The sequence below is a fragment of the Malania oleifera genome, chromosome 8 (genome assembly GCF_029873635.1).
Source record: "Malania oleifera isolate guangnan ecotype guangnan chromosome 8, ASM2987363v1, whole genome shotgun sequence".
NCBI classification, from domain to species: Eukaryota; Viridiplantae; Streptophyta; class Magnoliopsida; order Santalales; family Ximeniaceae; genus Malania; species Malania oleifera.
This window is the reverse complement of record NC_080424.1, coordinates 82087845-82108169: the sequence shown is the minus strand read 5'-3', so window position 1 is coordinate 82108169 and position 20325 is coordinate 82087845.

Below are 20325 nucleotides of genomic sequence, written 5' to 3'. Positions count from 1 at the left end.
AACAAAACCACCAATAGATTGCCATGATTTTTTGAACCTTTCGAATGATCTAGAAAAGCATAGAAGTCTGTCAATGGATTTATATCCCAAGGTATACTAAGCTAAACTCGAAAATCATACTCACATCCTAAACTCTGGTATAGTCTAATCTACATAACCTAGCAACCTAAGCTCTGAGCATATCCATAACCAGGCAATGTAATTCACATCACACTTCCGGCTGGCTATAGGCTCTTATACCAAACTGTATCGTCCCGACCCTTATATAGACCCAAAGTGATACTATACATACATAACCTATACAAATCTTGATAACATGCATAACTACCCACCCTAAACAGGGACATACGGGTATTTCATAATGATCTGTACTCTCATATATTGCGAAAAACATAAACATTCATATGGATTCTATTAGGAATACCAGAGTATCTAACTGTCCCTTACATATATTCATCAGTACGTAAAACGTAATTTATATTACATTCCCAAAAAGAAACCCATCCTGACTAAACAACCCAGAACTCCTACAAAACTTATGTTAGCTAACCAGACGCTACGCTCCAAAGTCTTTCTAGAAGACTAGGACCGATTTCCTGTAACTCCTGAAACAAAGGTTGTAAGATTGGGGTGAAACACTTCTCAGTAAGGAGGAGGATATTACATCAGTGTGTGACTGTACAACTATATTCTTGTTTGAAAACTTTTACATAGATTGCACATTATCAATACTATAATGTATATATATAGTACATATCTAACTCCCTGATAATATAAAACCCAGCATCGTTACAAGTAAGAGTTCCTGAGGTTAGGGTAGGGTACAGGCCCATACACTGTATAATCCCTCCGCTCAGTACTCAGACCTGTGACTTTTCCCAGTAAAGCTTTTAAGTCATGTATATGCATATTTAGAACACTATCCAGTTAGAAACTATCATAACTATGCCAGTAATTCCTTGTGGCAAGGGTTGTGTGATAAGAAAACACTAATCGAGCCCTGTACATACAGGCATCGTTAGGCATCATAACATACTGTAGTCCAACTCGGCCATCACCACCCTGATCCCTTTTGACCAGTGACCTTTCTTACCAAGCCCACTACTAGGTACCCACAATAAACAATAACTACGTGTGGTTGCACTGTACCTCTGTTTTGGCAATGGTAGTGAGCTTACATAATATAAGCTTTTTAAGGCTTCATATACTATTGAGACAAGCTGCGGTCCCAATATCATATATACGATTTACATTAAAACATAATAACCTGTGCAATTCCAGTATTTTCACAATCTCATTCATGCATACTTTCATTCAGAGTGCGGTAAAAATCGACTCGTAACCTCTCGGTTTTACCCTTTTCTCATACTTGACATGGTATCTAACCGACACCTGTTTTCCGCATTTTCTTATAATCATTTGGAACCTTAGTCCCCATAGTTCATATACATACATCGCAAATCAATATAGATTCAATTTATGTCATACGTCACACTTATTTGGTCGATTATGCATTTCATACAAATTGGTTTGTAAAATATCATTTTTGCTGCTATTAAGAGTTTCAAGCATCTCCTACTTTAGTTTTAGTGCAAATAAAGTAATTTTAATACATTTGGAGATCATATGCCAAAAACCCTATTTCTTCCAAAACCCTAAAATCGTAAAAATCAGCATTTTTACCAGGTAAAACTTTGAAAATAAGCAATCAGTAAGTACATATGAATATAAGCTACATATCCTGTTGTTTCTTTTTCTAAAAATACAGATGTAAACAAATCCCCTTACCTTTATCCCGTAAACTGAAATAGGAGCTTATTGATCCAAAACTATGACATGGAAACCTCAAAACCTAAAAATCAAATAACAGTACTTCAATATAATCCTATTTACTACAGATCTATCAAATAAAAAACGAATTTAGATCCTTACCTCGGTTTTAGGGAAAATCATGAAAATCTTCAAAATGATAATCTGATCCGCTAAAACTGAAGAGATTCTCCTTCTGATCCACGTAGAAACTTTCGATCGTCGAAACGTATGACGAATGACGAAGAATCGTAGAGAGAGAGAGAGAGAGAGAGAGAGAGAGAGAGCTTTTGGGTTTTCTTAACCCTTAAGCAACCAAAAATGATATTTATAGAACTTTTGACCAAGTCAAATTCATCAACGAGGCGGCGCCTTCGTCGACGAACCAGCCACTCAGTTCGTGGACGAAGCTCTACCTTCGTCGACGAACCCCATCCAGATACTTTCTTTGGTTCATTCGGTATTTCTTCATTGATGACGCTCTGAATTTCGGCAACAAAGAGCTGAAGGGACATAGTCAGCAAACATGCTGCCTTCGTCGACGAACCCTGCTATTATTCCCTTTTTACCCATTTTCTTATTTATTTTCCTTATTTACGGGTTTGGGTCTCTACAATATCAGAAAATACAGATTCCAAAGCATGAGATTTTATTTATTTAGTTATGTGGCAAGGGCTCATAACAGATTAGTACAGTATTTATAAAGCTTTCAAATATTATGTTTTACAATATATTAGCAGAAAATAACATTATATAGTTTTCAGACTACCATGAATTATAGTATTTACAGATTACCATGATTTCCAAAACTTTGAAGCCATAACACTATGATAATACAATTTATACAGTTTAGATATTACAGGTCAAATATTATAGGTATTTTAGTTAAGTTATTATAGCATTTTCAAAATAGTTTACGGTGTTATGGTTATTTTGAAATCATGATGAAACAACAAGATAATACAAATAGTATATACAATATTCAACCCTAATGAATTAGATTAGTTATTAGCAGAGCACGGTACCATTACTATTTTAGATTGGTTTACCAGCTGCTGTGCCACGGAGTTTGTGTTAGGGATGGGCTGAGGATTGATGGAGTGTTGTTTGACTTATCCTGGTAGGCCAACTAATGTTAAGTCTCACCTACGAGCCGCACAACCTTATCATGAGAGGTTAAATCAAGATGTACAACTTTCCAGGGTATTATCACAGTTATTTCTATATAGAGAGATTTTGAAGAACATCAGCGGATATATTATAATACTATAAGTATAAAAAAAAGTAGAAAATTCAAACATTACAGTTGCATTTTAAATTATAAAAATGCAAGTTGTACTGTATGTTATTCTATTAGTTTTTTTTTTTTCAGTTTCAGATATTTATCAGTATAATATTTATGTAACTCAGTTGCCACACACTATTAATATCATATTTCCTCTTACTAAGTTCTGTCTCATCCCAGTGATTTAATATTTTTCAGGTGATCTAATTAGGCGAGCAGATTAGACTCGCAGATAGAGAGAGCGTGTATACTACCCTGTCTATTGGGTAAGTGTATACAACAAATAGTGTTTTTGAGTAGAGGATACTAGGGTGATGTGTATATATGTGTGTATGGTTTGGGAAGAGTTACTAAATTCTGGTATTGTTTAAATGGATGAACAATTTTATTTTTTTTTGCTGCATAGGTGTGTAATATAATCAGGTTTTCCTCAGTGCTCACTTGGGGCCCGAGATGTTATAGAAGATTATACAGGAGTATCATAATGTTATGTTTTGCAGTTTATTTATTTATTTAATATATATATATAGATTTTCGGGTCGTTACAAGTTCTTTCCCGAACTGGTTGGGTCTTTTGAACTGGTATGAAACCGGTTTAGCCTTCCATTTTATTTGCCATCTTTTATTCAATTTTCGTGGATTTTGCCTTAATTCCCTTTTTTTTATTTAATTACTTCGGGAAAAATATTGAAAAATCACAAAAATAAGAAATTTCCAAAAACGTCTTTGCACTTGAAAAAATCACAAAAATCTAGAAAAGTCTTAGGAAAACCACAAAAATATTTTTAAGGTCTGTGTTGTCTCGAAGGAGTCTGAAAACCTCTCGGAATATTATTTCCATACTTAGACAAATCTTATAAATTTCAAAAATTCCGAAAGCGTACTTTGTACCGTATTTTATCAATTTTCCAATCCCAATGATTTCAAACGGAGACATGAACCCTTCAAAGGGTGATATGCCCCGGTTATGAGGGAATACCTATATATTATTTTCATTATTATTTTTATTTTTGGAAAAGATTAATTTCAAAGGCTTATTAAGTTTAGTTTAAGGGATAATTTTTTATTAATCTAGTACCGTTCGTAAGAACGGGCATGTAGGGGGTGCTAATACCTTCCTCTCGAGTAACCGTACTCCCGGACCTAACTCTAGTAAAGCAAACCGATTCTACCCTCAATTGGATAGTAATCAAGTGTTCTAACCACACTTCAAAAGGTTAGTGGCGACTCCATCACACCATGTTTTCCACGAAAATACTTTTTCAAAATTCACTCCATTTTTCCCTGTTTGCAGCCGCACCCGCGCTAGTGATTTGGCGGGTTCGGGACATTGCGACAACTACACTAGGGGGTAACTCTACACTTCTATGGAACAATCGACTGTAGACCACCAACACTCTATCTAAGAAGTGTGGCTCCACTGGTATCTGTGAAGCTATGGTACCGTGCTTAGCTATGGTCCATCAGGGTTCTTAAACCATATCATGCAATTTCCAAAATAATATAATAACATGATTTCAATTCAAAAATTAGTATAATCTGTCATACTATAAATCTGTATAAAATCTCTGAAAAATACTGTAACTCTGTATAAAAATACTATCATGCTGTAGTTCTATATAGAACGCTATCATTCTGTAATTTTGTATCAAATATTGTACTATAGTTCTATATAGAACGTTGTAGTCCTATATAAGACACTATATAAGTTATGTACTGTAGTCCTTTATAGGACACTATGATACTGTATAAATTTGTACTGTAGTCCTTAATAGGACGTTGTAATACTGTATAAAATTTGTATTGTAGTCCTTAATAGGATGCTGCAATACTGTATAAAATTTGTATGGTAGTCCTTATTAGAACGCTGTAATACTATATAAAATCTATACTATAGTCCTTAATAGGATGCTATAATACTGTATAAAATATGTATAAAATCTTACTTCTATCTATATATGTTTTACCATAAAAATGGACAAATTTAATTATACATAATTTCCAAACTCATGCCACACAAACTGAGTGATAACTTATACTATAATATTCTGCTTAAAATACTCGTATAATAATCCCTAGGGTTTTACTCAACCCAATAGCCCAATTTTCTCAAAATATACATATATCATTTCAAGTTCCCATTTTCATAACTCTGTATACTCTAGAAAAACACGTATATTACTCAGAAGTCACATACTATAATTTAATTCGTTAAATTTTTGAAAGCCCCTGACAATATCTATTCCCCTTACCTGTTTCCTGGAGCTTTGCTTGCAGGGATCCCAAAATTGTGCCTCCATATTCTCTAACTCAATTAGTCGAACCCTAGAATGTTTGTCATTTTAAATACTCCTAAGTCCATACTCTTCCAATAACTAATTAAACTAGAAAAACAACTTCCTTACCCTAGTTTTGGAGTAGTGTCTAAAAAGCCTAAACAGCAAAATTGCTCCAGTTAAACAGCAAAGAATCACAACACGGATCCTGAAATGATGCTTATTAGCTAATTCGGGCTTGTTTTGGGAGAAAAATCGAAGAGAGAGAGAGTGGTGGCTGTAGCCCTAAGAGAGAGAGGGAGGGTTTATAATTTTTAAAGATAAAAATGACTTAGAAGCCTATTTATAGGCTGCTGGCACATGGGAACGATTTCCTTGAAACCATTGACGATTTGGCCTTTTAACCAAACCATTTCTACTGTATTACCTTTTACTGAGTCTCAGTAACTAAAATCGTCGATGGTTTTCTAAGCTCCACCAAAAATGTCGACAGTTTGGCCTATGCCAAACCAATTTTCCTCTTTTCTTTATTATTTCAATACTTACTATTTTCCCGATTGCTACAAGTCTCTTTCCATCTGGAAGCTTCACCAAATCTCAGTTTGATTTTTATCTAGTGATTCCATCTGCTCAATTATTGCACCCATCCACCTACCTTTCTCCTGGTTGTGTACTGCCTCTTGAAATGTAGTTGGATCATTGCAACTAGTAAGGAAAGTATAAGACACTAAATCTTCAAATCCATACCTTGGCGGAGGTCTGATAGTGCATTTGGATCTTCGTATAGGAACATTGTCGACTTGTTGGTTTTTCAAGCTAGAACTCCCTGTAACTGAAGGTGTAGAGAACCGAAAAATAATGATAATAATAAAAAATAACTAAGAAAAAAGAGAATTTGGTTTGGCACTGGCCAAATTGTTGACGGTTTTAGATGAGCTCAGAAAACTATCGACGACTTTGAAATACCACAGCCAGGTAAGGGTAAAATGGTAAAAATCGGTTTGGTTAAAAACCTAACCGTCAATGGTTTCACCAAACCATCGACGGTTTTGCTTAGGGACAAAACCCTATAAATAGGTTCCAAGTCATTTTTTTAGGTTATAATATTTCTTCTCTCACTCTCTCTCTCTAGGTTGCAAACATCTCTCTCTCTCTTTCTCCCTCTCTTCGATTTTTTTGCCCTATTTAAGCCCGAATCAAAGGAGAAACGTCATTTCAAGATCTTGGTGACATTTCTCTGCAATTTAACTGGAGTGGTTTTTTGGTTTAGGCTTTCCAGAGACCACTCCAAAACTAGGATAAGTAAGATGTTTTAAATTTTAATTAGTTATTGGGAATGTGTGGGCCTAGAAATGTTAAAATGGTATTTATCTTGGGGTTGAGCTGATTAAATTAGGGTATATGGGTACAAGTTGTTGTGCGAATGTCGCAGGCATCGTTCAAGGATCCCTGTAGGCATATCTTTAGGAAAACAGGTAAGTGGAATAAATTATGTCAGGTATTTTGGGAATCAATAGATTAATTTAAAGCATGAGAAAATGATCATAATGTAAAATATTTTCTAACATATCCGGTATTTAAAATACTAGTTTTGTAATATCATATATTTATCTGAGCAATTACTAATTTATGAAATATTACTTAAAATTTGTGTGGCATGAGTATTGGTTTTGTAACCGTATATTTAATATGAGGGAATATTTTATGATGAAATGTGATTTATACTAGCAAATATTGTGAAATGATAGAATATGATTTTATATTTAACATGTGAGAATATTTTATGACAGAATGTGATTTATACTGGCTTATGGGAATTATTGAAAATAAAGACATGATATTTTGATATTGAGAAATGTAATTTATACAGACAAGATATTTTTGATATTGAGATTACTGTGGAAATTGTGGAAATGAGAACCTTGATGGACCAATGATGTAATTGAGAACACGGTACTGTTGCTAGGAAATGAGTCAGTGCAACCATACTTCTCAGGGAGAGTGTTGGTATTGGAAGTCGATTGGGCATGTAGAGAGATGTTGACCGCCCCTGGGTCCGAACCAAGTTGCAGTGGACCAATTGTACTATAGATAAGAATTGTTTTGACTTTTCCTGGTGGGCCAACCATGGCTAAGTCCCGCCTTTGGGCCACACAACCTGGTCATGTGGGGTGATTACATGACGATGATATATAGACATGTTGGGTTTCCAACCCAGGAAAATGTATTGAGCACATACATATTTTTGAGAAAATATATGGTTGCAAATGTATATATATGTATATGAATATAAGTACATATTTCATGATTACTCAGTTAACTTATGTATTAAATAAACGTGTTGTGATTCATTTAAACTCATGTTGCCACACACTGACAATAATTTATTCCATCTTACTAGGAGGTGTCTCACTCCTTAATATTTTAACATTTTAGGAAATCTAGAGAGACGAGCTTAGAGAGCTCCGGGTAGGATTAGTGGTTTTGGGGATTGAAGTTAGTGTCGACGAGACACTACTATTTTATTTGTGTATATATATGTTATGTACCTTGAGTTATATAGGTGGTTTGGGGAAAGAGATACTTTTGTATTATGATGGTATTAATACTCTGGTATGTATTGTGTTAGAATTGGTGTATTCCCAAGAGGGGGGGGGGTGAATTGGAATTTTAAACTTTTCTCCTAGGTTGAACTAGATGTTAGCTGAATATTACAACCTAGGGTCTTTCTATGCAGTTCCAAATACGCCGATAATTATAATATACAAAAATTTAAATCAAGCGCATCAATCACATAATAACATATACATGCGGTAAATATAAAGTGTGAAAATATGAACAAACACACGATATGTTATCGGGGTTCGACCAACTATGCCTACGTCCCCGCTTCCAACTCGCAAGCCCGAGGATTCCACTAATAGCTCACTTAAGGGTGGAGCGGCACCGATTACAACCAGGTCATTTAGCATAGGGCTGACCTCAACCTTAACCAGGTCAATTGGCGGGGCTAACCTCAACCTACACGTCTTAACAGGATGACGCACCTAACTTTCCTAATCGGGTCTAAGTCAATCCAAAACTATTCCAGGGAGTCTCCCTCTTCAGGCCCATGCTTGGAATACAACAGTTTTGCTCAATAAATGAAACGGTATAGTGATTATGCTTTCAAGCAAAGTAGATGTGTACCCAGTTACGTTCAATCACATACACCACCAATATGATTTAATATGTAAGCTCGATGTGGTCCAATATTTCAACTCAAATTATTTTCTATCAGTGTAATGAGTACGTGAGAGTGTCAACCAGTATGATCTTTGTATCACAGTATGTGTTCAATCTAATAGCTCACACAAAGATACTACCCAAATAATATATATGTATATTTCAATCAGCAAATTTTCTCAATCGTATGATGTTCTAATAGTGTATGTATTTGATTTGCAAAAGAATATTCAATCTTTGTATTCAACAAAGGATATGTAAATTAATGAATTTCGCAGCAAAGATCAATATCACAAACACAAATATCTTTTCACTAATATATCAATATAAATCACATAAGATATTTGAGTATGTTTTGAAAATGATTTTGCAACCCAAAGACAAATACAAGCTTCCTAAAATATTGCAACACAAATGCAATACTCAGAAGCTTAAACAAGTCTTCTTAGGATAGAATTATTCGCAAAAGATCCCTAAGAACACTTAGGTTTAGCTCTCACAAAAATCGAATAAATCAATCAAGAGTAGGAGAGCAAACCTATTTAGACTAACATTCAATCAACTTACAGAGGATTTAATCAATATGAGAAGGTAAGTATGAGTGTAGGAGGCTCAAAAAGAGTATTATAGGTTTTTGAATTTTCAAAGAATTCTCCCTAATGAAATCTGCTAATCTTTTGCTAATCTTAACAAATGATGGACTATATATAGACATTGGAAGAATTATAGCCATTAAGACATGTAGGGTATTATTAATATTGTTTAAGATCATTTTAACCCTAATTAACCCTGTTTAAAAATGTTTAACCGCTGTAAAAATCAAGGCAACCCGAGAGGTTCGATTGACCAGAACCATTTCGGTCGACCGAAGTTTATATGGTTCGGTCGACCAAGACACTTTTGAACTGGAGACTTGATCGACTGAAAGTGCCTGTCCAAAGGGAGATTTTCCATTTCTCCGACGTTTAGTCGACTAGGCCATTTTGAAGTGAATGGTTCGGTCGACCAGACAGTTGGGACTTCTCCTGAGGACCCTCGATCAACTAGGAAGTTGCAATACAAATTTGGCTCGGTCGACCAGATGGTCAATTCGTTGACCTCAGGAGGTTTCGGTTGATCGAGGGGTTTTGAACTACACTGGTTCGGTCGATCGGGACCTTGGTCAACTGTTGATCTAGGCCAGTTTCGGTCGACCGGGGCAGAATAAACTGCCTTCGCCGGTCGACCGAAAGTACACAATGTGTGCATTTCGGTCCTGTTTTGAATCACACAAACCCTATTCAAGTGCCTAACATTCATAAGTGCAATGGTGTGTGTCCTAGGGTCATTTTTGGGTCCTTTTGAAGGCATCGAAAAAGTCTGGTGTCGGTTGACCTAAGGTCTTTCTAAGGTCACTTTAGGTTGTATTTGGTTTGAGCGTACGTATTATATCATGCATGTGATGTGTGTGAGATTATTACAAACCAAAGACCTATTTACTATTACAAACCATTTACATGAATGAACTATATATATTACAACACAATGGTCTTCAATCTTTACTTACTTTGTGCCCATCTCGATCTTGACAATTTTAGTTCCTGCACAAAACCTCAAATACCTATTAGATATTATGAGTATTTGTCATAATCAAAACCGGGCGTGACCTATAAGGTCAACATATTGTATATGAGATGTATGTATATTATGCTTCCGTTGTGTTGTAATATAACTTATGGATAGTCATACCCGGTAACCCACTTGGGGGTCGGGCGATTTATACATATGGTATAAGAGTTTCATGCATATATATATATATATATATAAACAGTATTAAAATTTTTGGGTTTTCACCGAAGGACCATGATCATTGCCGTTGCCCTAAGCTTTCAACTCCACCTACACAATATGTTCATGTCTATCCCAATTTTCTGGCTCCTATTTCTTTTCATCACAATCTTGAGTACGCTTCACCATAATTTTCTCATCAAAGACTACATCTCTACTAATCACCACCTTGTTTGCCTCTGGATCCCACAGCTTGTATCCCTCCACACCCTTTTGATATCCTAAAAAAATGCAATGGCTAGATTTTGAGTCAAGATTTTATCTCTCCTCACTATATACGTGAACATAGGCTAGACACCTGAATACCTTTAGTTCAAAGTAGTCTACTACATTTCCCGTCCACACCTCTTCTACCACTTTATCCTTTAGTGATGCCCTCGGTGATCGGTTTATCAAAAAACAAGTCATACTAACTGCCTCGGCCCAAAGGTTCGACGGTAGTCTTGTATTAAGCCTGCAACACCGAGTTTTTTCAGCCAGAGTTCGGTTCATCCTTTCTGTCACACCATTTTTCTAAGGTGTCCGATGAATGGTAAAGTGCCTCTTAATGGCCTACTTCTCACAAAACTCCATGAACCTCAAATCAATATATTCGGTCCCTTTATCTGACCTCAGACATTTGATTCTCCTCCCTACCTAGTTTTCCACTTTAGCATTCCACAACTTAAACCTAGCAAACGTATCAAACTTGTGCCTCATGAAGTATACCCAAACTTTTCTTGAGTAGTCCTCAACAAAACTCACATAATGCACATATCCACCCCTTGATGCTACTCTAACTGGACCCCAAATATCAGAATGCTCATAATCAAGAATACATTTCGTCTTGTGAATAGCTGATTTAAATTTTGCCTTGTTTTGCTTTTGAAGAACACAAATCTTGTAAAAATGCAGCTAACATGATTTTATACCTTTCAAGAGTTTCCTCTTGTGTGGTTCCTTTATACCACGTTCTTCCATATGCCCGAGACACAAATGTCACAAGACAGTTACATCAGATTCAGTATCTACGGTTGCAGCTCCACCTACAACAGTAGTTCTTTATACTGTGTAAATATTCCCAACTAATTTTTGCCCTTTCATCACCGTCAGTTTACCTTTCCATACTTTCATAACCCCACCTTTGGACTTGTAATTGAAACCATTACAATCCAAGTTGTCAAGTGAAATAGGACTCTTCCTTAACTCAGTATGTGTCTTACATTACTCAAGGTTCTCACAGCACCATTAAAAATTTTTATTTTAACATTTCCTATGCCAATGATCTTACTGGATATATCATTACCCATAAGAATTGAACCTAAGTTTACCAACCTATAGGCGCCAAACCACTCCTTGTTTGGAGTCATATGGTAAGAACATGCTGAGTCAAGTATCTATGAATCCATAAAGTGATCCATCCCCAATGAAACCGAAAGAACATCACCATCACTACAAACTAAATCTCCTTCTTGAACCACATTCACTGATTTTGAAGTCCCCTCATGCTTTTCAGCATTTCATTTCTTCCAATATGGACATTCTGATTTCACATGCCCCTTTTTACCGCACTTATAACACCAGATATCTTTTTTCTTCTTGGATTGAGTACAAGATTTTTGACTCGATCATGTATGGATTTTCCTTTCCCACGCTTATAGTTACATTTTACAACAAGTCCTTCTCCTTCATCACATATTTTCAGCCTTTAATGAAAATTCAATAAGGCACTTTGTCACCTCTTCTAAATTAAGAGACTCTTTTCCCCAAGTAAGAGTGGTAACTAAATATTTATAAGTATAAGTCGCTGGCATGGAGTTTAGTAACATCAAATCCTTATAATCTTCATCAAACTTAACATCAACATGCATCAAATCACTTATGATTTGATTAAAGATATTGATATGTTGATTTAGGTTCGATCCATCAACCATCTTAAGTCAATAAAGACACTACTGCTTAAGCAAGAATTTATTAGAAAGTGATTTGGACATGTACCGTCTTTCTAACTTTTGTCACACAACTGCTGGAGAATCCTCCTCCAATACATGATAGAGAAATTCGTTGGCCAAACACAAGCGTATTGTAGAAACGATATTTGCCTCCAATTCTCTCCAATTCACCTCATCTATTTCATCTGGTTGAACACCATGTAGAGCCTTCACCATCCCTTGTTGCATAAGTATATCCTTAATTCTTCTCTGCCATAAACCGAAGTTTTCGATTCCATCAAATTTAACATCAAATCTTACAAAAGAAGATCCCAATGCCATGACAACAATGCTCTAATACCAATTTGTTGTAGAAATCGAGTATAAGATGCACAACAGAATTTGTAAATTGCAGCAAATGATGAAACACCAAGACAACATAACCAACATATATGAAAGCAAATAAAGAAACAACGCGAGAATATATGTGGTTCAGAAATGCCTACCTCCGTGGGAGCAATCCAACCAAGAATTTCACAGTGAAATTAAAGTTTACAATACACTTCATACAATGATCTCACACTTATCAAAACATGCCGAAAAAGACATATTTATCAACCCTTCGGAGGCTTCCCTCCAAATACCCAATCATCACAATGTTTCAATTCAAAATTTAAATTCTTTCTCGCAACCCAAAACACTTGTCGACAAGAACAAGGTACTCGTCAACGAGAGAGAGAAGACCACTCGTCGACTAGTGAGTCCACTTGTTGACAAGTCTTCGAGTTTCTGATTTCGTGCTTTCGGTATCTCAGAAATTCTGCAATTCTTGGGCTCTCGGTATCTACTCGCCGACTAGTGAGACACACTCGTCGACGAGTCCCTACTGTTTAGCACCAATAAATCTATATGCTTTTTTTCTTCCTTTATTTATGAGCCCCAACAAGTATAAGAGCCACACACACAAATACAACAAAATAAGATCAAAGTTTAAATGGAGGAAACCTACCTCATCTTCCCTTTATATAGTACCTTCACCAACGTTCGGATTCTCCCTTGTCTCACAACGGTCGCCTCTTCAATCCCAACAACAGTCACCTGCAGCTTCCTCGTCTGACTGTCAGTCGTCCTTTCTGTGCATCAGTTCTCCCTCGACTACAAACTCTATAAATCGTGTGAAAAATGAAGGAAAAAAAAAGTTCAAAAATCATAGCAAAACTCTCTGGATGATCCAGCGTTTTTTTCCTGTCACACGTCAAATGGTGTCTAACTCTCACAAGCAAAATTCATTGGATGGTCCAACGTTTAAAAAAAATAAAAAAAAAAATCGCTGAAAAGTTAGAAATAACTTCCCACCCAATCTTTATTGAATATTTTTATATATAAAAAAACAAAAAAAGGAAAAGACTCCCTTGAATGCCATGAGTCACCCCATAAGTACAATGATATTTGTATCTCTATTTAATGTGTGAGGACAGAAGGTAGTGGCACTTAATTACTTAGTTGAGGTACGTGAGGGCGTAGTGGCAGTGCCGGTGGCAGTGGCAGTGGCAGTGGCAGTGCTAGGCTTTGATTGATCCACTTGCTGCACTCGGCCAAAAGAGCCCACCAACTTTCCTTGGGGTGAGCTGTTGCATCCCCAATACATACAACATTAGCATTCAAAATAGACAGCTAAATGCATATATATATTTATGCAAACTGCATGGGGTCCTTACAGTGCAGACCCAAGTTTTGAATACAAAAAATAAGAACCCCATGGCCCCTCCACAAGAATTAATGACAGATTGGAGAGCACATTAATTTTCCTCCAACCTCTTCTTGTTTTCAATTTAATATTGTACTCTTTTTTCCTCACAATTTTTAGTGCTAGGGTGGTCATTTAATTACCCCAAATTATTGAAAAAAGAAAAACCCATCTAAAAAAAATGTCCAATTGATTAAATTTTAAGTATTATAAATATCACGAATGGAAGGGCTGAAGGTGGAAAAAAGAATCAAGAACTAGAGGATTTTCATGGAACAATACACCATACACTAATAGGGTACATAGCTCATCCATAGTAGCAGACTCATAATTTTTTCTCAATGGAACAATATATATATATTTAAAATAAATATTCTTTTTCATATCTTCCTACACAAATGATTTAAAAATATGCACATTCACATTTAATGCTAGTAATCATTATTTCAAATAAAATCATTTATTAAAAAATTCAGATTTTTCATGTTTATTATCTTTAAAAATAGGGGCAAATGAGTTTTTTTTTTTTTTTTAATATGGGCATCTCTTTAATTTATCCAAAATAAAAACTCTTTATTTTAAAATTTTAAGCAACACTCATGTGTATATAGGTTCGCCACTTCTCATTAATAAGGACAAGTTCAAGCGTGCGAAGTATCAACTCATATATACTACTACGAACTTGAGGTGTTTGTGGATGTTCTATCCTACTAAGCTCTCTTATTTTATAATCATAACTTTTGGCAATCTCTGTGATAGATTTTATATCACTCATCTTTGTAAATAAACAAGATCTTGACCGTCAAACTCTTTACCTAAAGCTCTGTGGAGTTGTTCTGACTGCTAGATGTATAATTAGCAGGGGATTAGTGATTTAGATGCTCCGTGGGAGTTTCTTTTTTTTTTTTTTTTTCCTTTTTTCATGACGAGGAATGGACATCATCATAGGGATAGTGTTTGATTAGGGTTCATTGATTTCGTAGCTGGCTAGGACTTCATAAGAAGTGGTAGTTCACATACATAATGTGGAAATGTCATTGTCCATCGTTTCATTCTCAAACTTAGTAACTAATTAGGAAAGGAGAGGCACTCCATTTTTGAGGTGGGGGGGACCTGGAATGTTGGGGTTATGGAGGGTGCATTGCTCTTTGGGAGTGGTACCACCCCCTAAGTTGCCATCAAATGATAATTGATATAGTCCCAAAAACAAGTCATGCATTTGAAAGTCACATTTTGTGCTACCCCAAGTTGTGTTTTAAACTATGCAAATAACGCAATGCAACTCTATTGTTTATCGTTTTTATTTAACGTAGTAAGTTAGTTATTATCTAACCATAAAGTTTTTTTTTTTTTATATAAAGTTTTTATACTCTTTATTTCTATCTGACTTGATCCAAACTCAATATTGTCTATTGTCTTTTTGTAAGTCGTTTTTGTTCTTTTTCGTAAAAAATTTGTTTTCTAGTTATCTAATCACATCATATTTTATACAGATAATCAATCAAATAATTAAATTTGTTAAATATTTCTAAAATCTAAAGATTTGATTGGTTGTCTAAGCCATAACATGACTAGATAGCCTAACCTACTAATAAATTTCTATACTTATAGAGAAACTATTGTGTTTTATATCTCTTGAGTATTTTATATATCTTGAGTTGATGACAAGGATTGTGACATGTGATCATTGCATGAAGTTGTATTGCCCTATTACCTCTCTTTCTATTTTCTAAATTGTTACAACATTTCGTAGTTGAGACATTTTCATCTATCATTGATGGTATAGTATAACAAGTTCTTATTATTTATACAAAAGATTTTTAGAAAAACAAAAAAAAAAAATACTAATTGTTTTTTAGGTGCTTTAAGTATCTTGTAAGTAACTCATTTATAAGTTTTTTAAAATAATATATTAAGATGTGTCGTGACGTCTCGGAGCGCGGGTGCCCTGGGGTCGGCAAAATAAAAATTATGTTTGTATTTTCGGGAAAAACAGGAATGGAATGGAGTTACCTAATGTCTTTTAGTGTAGTTAGAACACTTGATTACTACCCAATTAAGGGTAAAATCGGTTTGTGTTACCAAAGTCGAGATCGGGAGTTCGGTTACGCGATGGAAAGGTACAAGCACGCCCTACGTGCCCGTTCTTACAAATGGTACCTCATTAATTATGAAATTATCTCAAAGTAAATTTAAGAAGCTTTTTAGGTTACTTCTTTTGTGAATTTACAATATGTACGTGAAAGTCTCACACAAATATTTACATAATGAATATACATTCCCTCATAAACGGGGTACGTGAAGCTCAAAGAGCTCATACCATTTTGTTAAAATCATAGGGATGAAAATCGAAAATAATCATAATAATAAAATAATAACAAGTTAATATAAATACTAAAAATACCACAATTGAATATACATATACTTCAAAATAGAATAATGAGAGTAATAATAATAATAATCAAAACAAATACGATAATAATATTAATAATGATAATGATAACGCTAATAATAATATACAATAATAATAATGATAGTAATAATAAATACAATAATAACGATAATAAATAATAATGGTAATAATAACAATAATAATAGTGATAATGATACTAGTAATAATAATAAATAATAAATAATATTAGTAATAATAATAATAAATATAATAATAATAATAATAATAATAATAATAAACACAATAATGATGTGATGATGATAATAATAATAATAATAATAATAAATAAATAAATAATAGTAATAACAATAATATTAATAGTAATAATAATAGTATTGTTAAATAATAATAAAGATAATATACATATTTTAATAATATGATATTTACCATAATATAAACACACAATATATGATATACATAATACATATAGAAACAAAATTACCAAAACTAAGGAAACAATCTATTACACAAATTATGGAAACCAAGTAAATCTAAGATTAGCAGGTAATTATATCAAAGCAAGAAGGTAGTGAAATTATGGAAACGAATTCAAACTATTCCTAATAAGTAGACAATCAATATAGTGACCAAATACGAAATTATGGTAATAAATCAAAACAAAAATTAATATACCATTCTAAATTTTTTTTGTAAAGCCACAACCAACTAATTAATGAACCACTCCATTCCAAGACAACAAGTGGAATACCACTAAGCACAAAGGTCTTCACTTCCACTTGCATATGGATTCCACTTGAACATTAACCAAAACTTCCAAGAGGATCATTTTATATATGTAGATCATCCTCCACACTCCACATTGGAGAAAAACCCAACAATATTAAGGTTAGACCCTATAACCTTTTGACAAACTCTTTTTTATATTATTTTAAAATTATGGTACTCCCTTGTACCTTCTTATTTGACAAACTTTTTTTTAGTTACATTATTTAGGATTATGGTACTCTTTCAAACCACCTTCTTTTTTATTAGCATCCGTTTTAAAAGAATCAATTCATTATAATTTAAATTTCAAGGAGTAAAATATAATTTAGTTAACCTTAAGACACTTGTAACTAAAGGAGTATACCCTAATTATAATTAATCAAATGTTATAATGTTATTATCAATCAAAGAAAGATGGGCAAAAGACACTCACCTCCCAAGATTTGCCAAAAAGATAAGGACCTTCCTTGATGTTGACCTTATGGGTCATACCTTATTTTGATTATGAAAAATGCTCTGGTATTTAATGTCTGTCAAGTTTGTGGGCAGACTTATATTACTAAGATCATTTGATGGCACGTGAAGACTTGAAGGCTAAAGACCCAAAAGATTTATTTTGTATTATAATTCATATCATATTTAATTTGCGTTTGTAATAGTAAAGTATGATTGGTTTGTAATAATTGATATGTATCATGCATGTAGGACTATAAGCTCAAAACCTTTGAAAGATCTTAGGGATCACCCTTCGGTCGACTGACACCGGATTTTTTCGGTGTCCTCAAAAAGACCTAGACTGACCTTAGGTGTAACGATCCGACCCTTTATACGGACCCAAGTTGCCAACCTACATACATAATAACCTAAACCTGATAGACATACATGAACAACCCGCCCTAAACAAGGACATACGAGTGTAAATCATACGAAACTGGGATATAAATGTCACGGAAAAACATAAATATCCATCGGGATTTCTACTACGCATATACCAAAGTCTACCAACTGTATTCTTAAATTCTCAAATATCCAACTTAATACACAAATCAGTGTTTGCAACCTCCAAAAAGATGCTTCTAACTAAGTTTATTACATAACCGAATACTTACACAACTAAATCATAAACCACCCTCCCAGTAGCTTTGGCAACTAGGACCAACGTCCTGAAGGACCTGAAAATAGAAGTTGTATAACGGGGTGAGACACTTCTCAGTACGGAAAAAAAGTATTACTATCAGTGTATGACCACATGTGAGTATTTCAATTTAAAACATATATCAATATATATAAAACAAAGGTTTTCAATACTGAAGCACAACACATATATCAATATAAACAATACCGTTTTTCCATATCATATTTTAAATCATGTATATGAATATAGAACGACCAACAGTTTGGTATCACAAATAATGCCTATTTTACCCTATGACACAGGCTGTGCACTGATATCTCTAATAATGCCCTGTTAGTGCAGGCACTATCATGTATCTCATATATAGTATGACTGCCTCCCCTGGTCCATTATTCACTAGTGATTACAAACTCCTGTAAGCCGACCATCTCTGTACCCACACCGCTTAGCGTGTGTGGTTGCATTGTACTCACTGGCAACGAAATCCGAGCATTTTGGTATCGGGACTATAAACCCCTTTACCTTGAAGTATTTCAACTCCAATTCGGTAGTATCTTTCAACTCCTTAGTCGATAGTATCTTTCAACCCCTTAGGTGGTAGTATCTCACAACTCCAATAGTCGCAAGTTGTGGTTCCACTTATCATATATATAATTTATAACAAAACATGATAACCTATGCAATTCTAGTATTTTCACAAACTCATATATCCATATCTGATATAAACCGACACACACCCTCTCGGTTTACCCTTTTTGCATAATTAGCACGGTATATAACCGGCACCTGTTTTTCAACATTTTCCAGTATAACAATTTGGAACTTCGTTCTTATAATCCATATCAATAATATCAAATGTTCACAAATTCATTTTTATTCACATGTCACACTAATTTAAACAAAAATCCGCTATATAGTATATAATACAATAAACACCATTTAAATAAAAATAAGGGATTCAGACATCTCCTACATACATAATAATACAAATAAAGAAGTTTTGAAACATTTGGAGACCATACACCAAAACCCGTAATATTTACCAAAACCATAAAATCACGAAACCCGGCATTTCAATTTGGTGCAATTTAGTAAAATAGCAGTCAAATCAATCATATGAATGTAAACTATCTTTTTAGTGGTTTAGTTTTACGAAATAACTATTGTAATCAATTTTCCTTTACCTTAAACCTAAAATCGAAACACGAACAAACCGATCGAAACAACTACTCGGGGTTCCCAAAACCTAAAAATCGAAGAACAATATTTCAATATAATTTCCTATACTACCGATCTACTGAACCGAAACTAAATTCAGATCCTTACCTCGATTTTAAGAAAAATCCTAAAATTTCACAAACGAAGATCTATTCCACAATAAACGTAAAGATTCTCCTCCTAACCCACATGGTAACAATGGATCGTGGATTTCAGCAACGGATGGCGCGAAGTCCTAGAGAGAGAGAGAGAGAGAGAGAGAGAGAGAGAGAGAATGAGAGAGTTTATAAAATAAAACCTAACTTAGCCTTTAAGTAATCTAAATAAATATCTCCTTCAAGATATTTATATATAAATATCTCAAAATATCTCCTTTTAAAATATCTTCTCCAAAATATCTCTTTATTTATTTATTTATTATTCATTATTTATTTATTTATTTATTTTATTTTTTTTGGATCAGGTTACTACATTAGGTCCCCTATGCAATGCATAAAAGAGTGTCTTATTAAAATTAAGTTGATCATTATATGAATAGGGATAACATTTTAAATAGAAAATGACCAAAAATGTCAAAATTGGCATGTTCGGTCGACCAAACTCAGTTATATTGAGATCATCGGTCAACCAACCCCCCCCCCCCACCGGGTCAACAAGTTGCCCGCTCAGTTGACCGACCAAAAGTATATAGGCAAGCCCTGGTCGACCAAACCTC